Source organism: Nicotiana sylvestris, chromosome 8 (genome assembly GCF_000393655.2).
Source record: "Nicotiana sylvestris chromosome 8, ASM39365v2, whole genome shotgun sequence".
NCBI classification, from domain to species: Eukaryota; Viridiplantae; Streptophyta; class Magnoliopsida; order Solanales; family Solanaceae; genus Nicotiana; species Nicotiana sylvestris.
Window position 1 is genome coordinate 192,063,144 of NC_091064.1, and position 9,862 is coordinate 192,073,005.

Consider the following 9,862-nt stretch of genomic DNA (forward strand, 5'->3'; position numbering starts at 1 on the left):
CGCCCTCAGTCGTTACCTTTCACCATGACGTCCATTAGATCGTGCATCATTATAACCTCATTCCTCATCCTACTCGGTAATGGTTTTGCCAAATTTGGACCTATACAGTTAGTCCCTCCGCTTGTCAAGGTCGTGGCCCTGTGTATCCTTAATAAGTGAACGTCGCCCATACTCGTGGAGAAATTTGGCGGTTAGATCATAACAGTTTGATCAATAATGAAAGCGCGAAGCAATCTACGGTATTCCGAATAGCATAGCATATTGGGAAATGACGTCACTCTCTCGTGCGTCATCATTGCGCGTCTTCCCGAAGTAGAGACCAATTGGTTTGTCACTTCGATTTTGGTGCCACTGGCAGCCTTTCGCTTTGATTCTAGTGCCATCTATACCTTATAAATAGATGAAGGTTTGGTTCTTTCAAGAACTTTCGATCATTTCCTTTCTAGTGTATGTGTTATCTCCTTTGGCCATCTCTTCTCGTATCTTTAGCTCTACTTTCGTGATTTTTCTCTTCACCTTCTTCCATTCATCGTTCTTTGTTTTATCAATGTACCCTCTGCCATCGAGATGCCTATAACACATCGTTCCCACGAAGAGATTTCTGATGCCACCCCTTTCCATAGAACCTCCCCCTGGTGGTGAGGATGTGGCGATAGAGGAAGGGGACAACCTTCCCACCGTGGAGGAGATACTACCGAGAAATGTCTCGGAATGATTTCTTTAAAAAACCTGTTCCTTCTCCTGCTCTAGTGATTTGTGAGACTGAGCATGCTCATATAGATTACCTTCAATCTACGTATAACATTCCCTCCCATATTGAGATGGTTCTGGCCGAGAGGGACTTCGTAGATGTCCACAGACCGGGATATTGTGCCTTTTACATATACCCCTTTGTGATTGGCCACCCTTTACCTTTTCTTATGTTAGTGGAGGAATTCTGTCGGTTTTATGAGGTCTGCCCGGCGCAACTTTCTCCGTACACGTACAAGATATTTTTCGTATTGACAAAGTACGCGAAGTTGGTGGGGTGCGAAGTTGTCCTCCACCACCTTCTACATTTGTTTTCCCCTAGTTTTCACAGGGGAACTATGATACATTTGAGGCACCGTGGGTCCTGGGGACTGTTGGTCGGAACGGATGACTGGGCAAGCCGTAGATTTTGGCATAAATACTTCTTTGTTAGAATCGAGCACCTGATGTCGGACCCCACTGGATTCCCAGAACGGTGGAATCATAACCATAGGTGTTGGTACTTGTAGTTTACTTTTGTTTATTCCAACTTTGTACTTATTTGTAACTTTCCAATGCAAATGTAAGGTATACACCTTGTCCCATTGCCGGTATCAAGGACTGGGTAGCCCGGTTATTACCTCACGCGATGGAAACTCGAGATTGGCCCGCTTTTGTGAAACACTTTGGGCCGAAGGTTCTATCTGGTAAGTGTTTCTCTGTTTTGACCTTTAGCTGTTTGCCGCCGTTTATTGACATGACTCCCTGTGATGATAGATCGTAGGGCTTCCAGGAAAAAGGCCCTAGTCCCTGTATTTCGCTAGGCTATCGCATCAGCGAGGATGCAATTTTTTTTGGCTGAGTCCGTCCGAGGGGGCCGTGCTCAGCCCGTACAGGCTAGAGACTCCTCCCGATCGGTCTATCACCTTGTGGACGAGCTTTCCAATGGGGATGAATCTCTGTCGAGAAAAAAGAGGAGGGTAGAACTTGGGAAAAAAGTTGCCTCTGATGTTGGAAAGAGCAAAACTGGTGCGTCGGAGACGGCACCGGTGCCTGTTTTTATGGCGGATGCCATTTTGGCAGGAAGGTCTCCCCGGACCGAAGGAATATACCAAGGAGGGGGGTCTGCATGCTCCGCCGATGGCGGAGCATCATCTACCGTTGGAGGAGGCGTACACGCCTAGGGTGACGGTTTGGGCTCGGACGTCGACCTAGAGGATGTACGAGAGTTCTTAGACCGTCATACTCATGTAGAAGTGAGGAGGGAGGGCTCTGATCGACATATTGTCGTTCCTAGAGACTATGACTTGCTGCTGAACAGTGAGCAGGCGGAGTCAGTGTTTGCTCCCTTGTGTGCTGCTCCTGAGAGTGCGACACTTCAGGCGATGAGCGACACGGAGTTGTCACGGAGCGTCTCCGGCATGGCTCTACGGGTAAGTTGGCCACCTTCGCTTGGAGGTCGTAGAGCCATGCCGAAGACGCTCCCTTGGATATTTACCCGTAGAGCCATGCCAGAGACGCTCCGTGACAACTCCGTGTCGCTCATCGCCTGAAGTGTCACTGGCGACTGGCAGCCTTTCGCTAAATTTCACTGGCGTCTATACCAGACACCAGGCGTGTAGAGACGATGTTGATTTTGATGATGCGGACAAACTCACCTACGATTCTTGGTACAATGAGGAGTATTCCATGGGGGGTGATGTGGAATAGGACTTGGCTGTATTTATTTTGCTTTGTCATTTTTGTGGGGGCGTTCTTGAGCCCTTTGTAAAAAGGTTTTGTAATATAACAGCTGCAATGGAGCAATTACTTTTTATTGTGTACCTCTAAGTTGTTTTCTTGTTGTGTTTGTTTATTTGGCGATGTCCTTTGTCGTAGTCGTGCTTATTTCGAGTTGTCGAAATGTTAGCTATTGCATTTCGAGTGATATTGCTCTTATGTCAAACTTTTTCCTTTAGTAATGGCCTTATCCATAGGGATGTTGCTTTCGAGCTAATGTCGAAGTGTTATCCCATCGTGTTTTGAGCAATGTCGAACTCTTTCTTATGGCAATAGCCTTAGCCGTGGGGTTTATTTCGACTTAACGTCGAAATGTTAACCCGTCGTGGTTCGAATGGTATCGAACATTTTTTCTATGGCGATGGACTTAGTCATGGGGTGTTATTTCAACTTAGAGTTGAAATATTAACCCGCCGTGGTTCGAGTGGTGTCGAACTATTCTGTGGCGATGGCCTTAGCCGTGGGGTGTTATTTCGACTTTGTGTCGAAATATTAACCCGTCGTGGTTCAAGTGGTGTCGAACTCTTCTATGGCGATGGCCTTAGCCGTGGGGTGTTATTTCGACTTAATGTCGAAATATTAACCCGCCGTGGTTCGAGTGGTGTCGAACTCTTCTATGGCGATGGCCTTAGCTGTGGGGTGTTATTTCGACTTAATGTCGAAATGTTAACCCATCGTGTTTGCCGAAGGACGGTGGAGGTTAACATTCCTTATTTTATTCGTTGGAGTGTCGCGTATGCCTGTTTCATTCATACATTGGAGTAATTTCATTTTTGTGTTGGAGATACATGTCGATTTTGTACATTCAATGGAGTAATTTCATTCATGCGTTGGAGATACATGTCGATTTTGTACATTTAACGGAGTAATATCCTTATACCTACTCCCTTCATTGCTCGGTCTGGAGATGCTATCGGCAGGTTGAGCAATAAATTATACCTTGAACATCGAGACATCCCACTCGTCGCCTCATTAAAAACCTCCCTAAGAAAGCCCGATTGGGACAAAACCCGGGTGAGGGAAAAAAAGTACGACTTAGGTGGCATCATTTCTCAAAAGTGGAAATATTTGAGGTGGGCGACATTCCAATTGTTTTGTAGTAGTTTTACTTCCATTATTTCTAATTGGAATGCTCCTTTGCTTGTTACTGCTATGATTTTATATGGCCCGTCCCAGTTTGTTCCCAATTTTCCTTCATTTGGGTCTTTTGTTGCTTGTGTTTTGGCCTTGAGGACGTAGTCCCCGATTCTCAGTGGTCGTACTTTGGCCTTCTTGTTGTAGTACCTTTCTGATTGTTGTTTTTGGGCTATCATTGTTATGTGAGCCATCTCCCTTCGTTCTTCTACCTCGTCCAGGTCTTGTATTCTATTTTCGTTGTTGCTCGGTCCACTCTCATTGGATTACCTCAGGCTGGGTTCTCCGACCTCAATGGGTATAACGGCGTCGGTACCATAGACTAGTGAATATGGCGTCTCACCGGTGCTGGTTTTTGGCATGGTGCGGTAGGCCCATAACACCTCTAGTAGCAGTTCCGGCCATAGCCCTTTGGCGTCTTCGAGCTCTTTCTTTAATACATTCAATATTATTTTGTTGGAGGATTCTGCTTGACCGTTGCTGGCGGGGTGATATAGCGTGGAGAGTATCCACTTGATGTGCCATTTTTCGAAGAACTCGGTCGTCTTTTCCCCGACGAACTGAGGTCCATTGTCACAACTAATTTCCTTGGGGATGCCGAAACGGCATATGATGTTTTTCTAGATGAATGCGATGACTTCATGTTCGCATATTTGAGCAAACGCACCTACTTCCACCTATTTGGAAAAGTAATCAGTTAAAACCAGAAGGAAGCGTATCTTACCTCGCCTTGCTGGGAGGGGTCCGGCGATATCCATCCCCCATTTTATAAATGGCAATGGAGAAGTAACGGAGTGCAGGAGTTCGCCCGCGTGGTGTATCATAGGGGCGTATTACTAGCATTGCTCGCATTTCTTGACGTAATTCGTGACCTCTTTTTTTATAGTGGGCTAGTAGTATCCTGCACAAATAAGATATCTAACCAGGGCTCGATTGCCTGTATAGGCACCACAGTGGCCCTCGCGTACCTCTTCGAGCACACGCCTTGTTTGATTTGGTCCAAGGCATTTGGCCAAGGGACCGCCGAACGTCCTTTTGTAAAGGTCGTGGTTTATGGGTTGTACCTGGCCGCTTGTATTCAAAGCTTTTTGGATTCTTTTGTATCTTCTGGGAGTGTTCCCTTCTGGAAATATGATATGATACGATTGCACCAGTCCCAAGTTAAATTTATAGAATGTACCTAGACCTGGTCTATTTGTGAGTGGAGGAGGGTGACCACGTTTTCCTTGGTGATGTTCTTAGTTGCTGTTGCCAGCTTGGCGAGGCCGTCTGCTTCGATGTTCTGCACCCGGGGTATTTGGTCAAGTTAGTATTCGTTGAATTCTAGTAGTGCTTATGGATTTTTGTTTGGTATTTCTGTAGCCTCTGCTCCTTGATCTGGAAAGGCCCGGTTACTTGGTTTACGATGAGTTGAGAGTCGTAGCGGAGGATGACTCGTCGTGCACCATATTTGAGGTCCAATTTCAGTTCTGCAATTACGGCCTCATACTCGGCCTCATTGTTAGTCATTTCAGGGCACCGTATGGATTGGCGAATCACTTCGCCCGTTGGGACTTCAAGTACAAGTCCCAGTCCAGATCCCGACGCATTGGATGCGCCGTCAGTGTAGAGGACCCCGAGGTCGGGTCGCCCATGGGAGGCGCGAAGCGCTTCTTGCTTGACCTCAGACAGTATTTCTATACTGAAGTTAGCGACGAAGGTGACAAGTACTTGCGATTTTATCGCGGTTCGCGGTTGATATGTGATATCGTGCTCGCTTAATTCTATGGCCCATTTGGCAAATCTACCCGACAGCTCGAGTTTGTGCAAGATGATCCTGAGGGGAAAAATTATCACCACCTTTATGGGGTGACACTGAAAATATGGTCTAAGCTTACGTGAAGCTACGACCAATGCCAGAGCCAGCTTTTCGAGGTGGGGATACCTCGTTTCGGCGTCAACTAAGGTTTTACTGATATAGTAAATTGGAAATTGTGTACCTTTGTTTTCGTGGACCAAAACCACGCTTACCGCGACTTTAGATACGGCCAGGTAGACAAGGAGGAATTCGCCTAGATCTGCCTTGGCGAGTAACGGTGGCGAGGGCAAGTAGGTTTTCAATTTTCTCAGGGCATCAACACACTCCGAATTCTACTGGAGCCCGTTGTCTTTCTTTAGCACATTGAAAAATTTATGGTACCTGTCTGACGACCGTGAGATGAACCTTGACAGTGCGGCTATCCGACCTGTCAATTTTTGCACCTGCTTTTTGCTGGTTAATATTTCTAGTATTCCCTCGATGGCCTTAATCTGATCTGGATTGACCTCGATGCGCCTTTGCGACACCAGGAAACCGAGGAATTTGCCTGAGGTTACGCCAAAGGCACATTTTTCGGGGTTTAGTTTCATGACGTACTACCTTAGTATATCGAAGGCTTCCTTCAGATGATCGATGTGGTCTTCTTTCCTTTTCGACTTAACCAACATGTCGTCGATGTAGACTTCCATTATTTTGCCGAGTTGATCTTTGAACATCTTGGTGACCAATCTCTGGTACGTCACTCCTGCATTTTTCAGTCCGAATGGTATGACCCTGTAACAGTATGTTCCCTGGTGAGTGATGAAAGTGGTTTTCTCCTGGTCTTCTTCCTCCATGAGGATCTGGTTGTAGCCCGAGTAGGCATATAAGAAGCTTAGCAACTCGTGTCCTGCTGTTGCGTCGATGAGTTGGTTAATGTGTGGCAATGGAAATGAGTATTTTGGGCATGCCTTGTTTAAGTCTGTGAAATCCACAAACATCCGCCACTTTCCATTTTTCTTCTTTACCATGACCACATTGGCGACCCACTAGGATATTTCGACTCTCAGACGGAGCCATTTACGAGTAGCTTATCGACTTCTTCGCTGATGGCTTTGTTGATTGCTGCATTGAACTTTCGCCTCATTTGCCGCACTAGCAGGTAAAGAGGGTCAACATTCAGTTTGTGCATGGCAATATCTTTCGGGATGCCTAGCATATCTGCATGGGAGAAGGCAAACAGGTCGGCACTGTAAATTAAGAATTTACGAAACTTACCTAGTTCTGAGAGATTATGCCCGATATAAGCCTTTTTTGTGCTGCCATTGTCATATAGTAGGACGGGATCGAGATCCTCTATTGTTGACTCGGATTCTTCGACGATGTCGGGGTCCTCGATAACGTCTATCCGTACGTCAAGTTTGGTTCCCGACATCGCTGATTGCTATGCTTCCGCACTTGCTCCTTTTAATTGTTGGGTGTGTGTGCAATCTTGGGAGATGCGATAGCATTCCTGTGCGGTGCGTTGTTCGCCCCGGATGTTGAATACCCCCCATGGAGTAGGGAACTTTATTACTTGATAGAAACTTGACGGGACTGCTCGCATGGCGTGTATCCGCGGGCGCCCTATAATAGCGCTGTAGGCTGTATCTTGGTCCATGACGTAAAATGTTGTTTCCAGGGTGACCCCTCCGGCTAGGACGGGTATCACTATCTCTCCAGAAGTTCGCTCGACTGCATTATTAAAACCCGTTAGTGTTATTCAATGTGGTATTATTTTATCTTCTAGTCTCATCTGTACGAGCACTCGAGGATGGATAATACACGCGCCACTTCCGTCATCTACCATTATTCTTTTTACATCAGTATCTGCAATACGTAAAGTGATAACAAGAGCATCGTAGTGAGGGAAAGACAAACCATAAGTATCTGATTTATCGAAGACGATACTATCTTCGACGTCATCATACTGTTCATGAGTAATCGACCGTTTGAGCTTATGAGTGGTGGTGAACTTTACATGGTTGATTGTTGTGTCATCGCCTCCACCAATGATCATTTGTATGGTGCGAGCGGGAGAGGGCAGTTTTGGAGGTCCCTGGGGTTGTTTGCATCCGCGGGCAAAGTTGGCCCGTCCTCGATTGCTTAGCAGTTCTTTCAGGTATCTCTGATTCAACATTCTTACTACCTCATGCCGTAGTCCTATGCAATCTTCGGTTTTATGACCCCTTTCCTGGTGGAATTCACAGAGAGCGTTCGACTTCCGAGTGCTTGGGTCGGACTTCATCTTTTGTGGCCATTGTACTTTCGTATCGAGTTTCTCTAGTACGTACACTATTTTTGAAGGAGAGACACAAAAATTGTAAGAAGATAAGAGCGGAAGCATACCTTTCTCATGTCGGTGTGGTGCTGCATGTCGAGGAGAAGCATCCGAGTGCCGCGGAGGAGGTGAGATAGATGTCCTAATGTAGGGCCGATGCCTTTCTCGACCAAGACAGGGCCACAACTAATCTCTTCGACCGTCGTTGCGATGATATTTCCTTGCTTCAGTTTGAACTGATGTCAACCATTGGATCGGACCATTGAGGTCGTCCTCGTCGGCTCTTACTTCGGCGCAGTAGGCGTTATGGATTTCTTCCCAAGTGGTTGGGGGTATTTCATGAGCCTACTTAACAATTTTTTGGTCGCTCTCAACCCATTTCTGCTTAACCCATTCTGGAAGGCTGCTACCGCCATTCCCTCTAACACGTTTGGCAAGCTCATTCTCACCCTGTTAAACCGAGCTAAGAAGTCCCTGAGTCCCTCGCCGTGCATTTGCCTGACGACAAATATGTCATTTACTCTGGCTTCTGCCTTTTTAGTTCCTGCATGAGTGGTGACAAACTTATCCGCCATTTCTTCGAAGGTTGCTATCGATCAAGCCGGTAGTTGTGAGTACCAGGTCAGGGCTCCCCCTGTTAGGGTTTCGCCGAAATTTTTCAATAGCACCGATGGTACCTGTTCTTTCGAAAGATCGTTACCTTTTACGGCTGTGACGTAGTGGATGATGTGATCTTCTGGATCGGTAGTACCATCATATATCTTCAGGTATGGTGGCATTTTGAAGGTCTTCGGAATGGCGTAGGGGGCCGCTTCCTCATTGTATGGTTGCTCGATGAAGCGACCAATGTCTCGTTTTGGTAACAATTTTGGGGCGCCTGGTATTTTACCAACCCTTTCTTGGTGCTCCTTCATCTGGTCACGGAGTTCCTTATTCTCATTTTCCATCTCCTCCATTTCCTTTAAAACTCCTGCGAGCGTATCATTACCTGTGTCAACAATAATGTGAGTGTTACCTGTGCGGAGGACATCTCGTCGTCAGTGATCGCTGTGACATCTACATGTGCAATGTGTTTGTTATCCTTTTGGGCGGGTTTATCAAGTATGTTGTTCCGAGTAGTTGTTATCCACTCTTCTAGTAGTCTTCTTACTGCCGGTGGTGCCTCTCCTGTTGTAGACGTGGAGGCTTCCTTCTCGCGCGAAGTGGTTACACTTTCGTGCGGGGGAGATGAAGCATCTCCCCTGGGTGTGATGTTTGGTGTCCCCTCTTTGTTATCTTCCCTACTATCTTCATTAATGGTGTTCAGGATGTTAGTTGTGACACATGCTAATACTTTTAGCCTTGCCTCTCCTTTTCCTGCCATTGTTAGTTTGTGCAAAGCTAGGAAGAGGTGACTGTTGTTTTCTATGATCTAAATGAAACTGAAATCTAAACTAAAGATGTCCCTATAGATGGCGCCAAATTGTTTGACCAAAAGATGTCAAAACCTTTTTGATTAAAACAACTAATGATAATGATGAGGTCAATCTTAGTCAAGCATAATAAAATCCAGATCAAATGATAGAAGGAGTAAGCAAGATGAATGATATAACAAGTAAGTTGAAATCAAATAAATGCTCATAAGTGTGAAGACTTAAATGCGCAATAGAACCTTCATAGATACAATCAGTATAATGGGGAATAAGTTTGAGATGATTAGGGAATCTTAGGATCTTCTCTGAAGAACAAGATTGCTTTTGCATTCAATCTCAGATGACTCTTTTACAAAGTGTTCTTTTGCCTTTTTTCTCCCGTCCCCCTTCTTCTTTACTTACCCCCTATTTATAAGGGACAATCTCCCAAAAACCCTAAAAAGTACAACATAAAGAATATTCAAAAAGCATATTCTTACTGTCTCCCACTAAATTTATGCTATCGTGGACCTTATGCATCGACTGACCGCCCCCAGTCGTTACCTTTCACCACGACGTCCATCAGACGATGCATCATGATAACCTTATTCCTCATCCTACTCGGTAATGGTCGTAGTTGCCAAATATGGACCCATACAGTGATATCATAGTCTTTCAATAGCTCCAACCACCTCCTCTGCCTCAAATTTAGCTCCTTCTGCTTGAACAAAT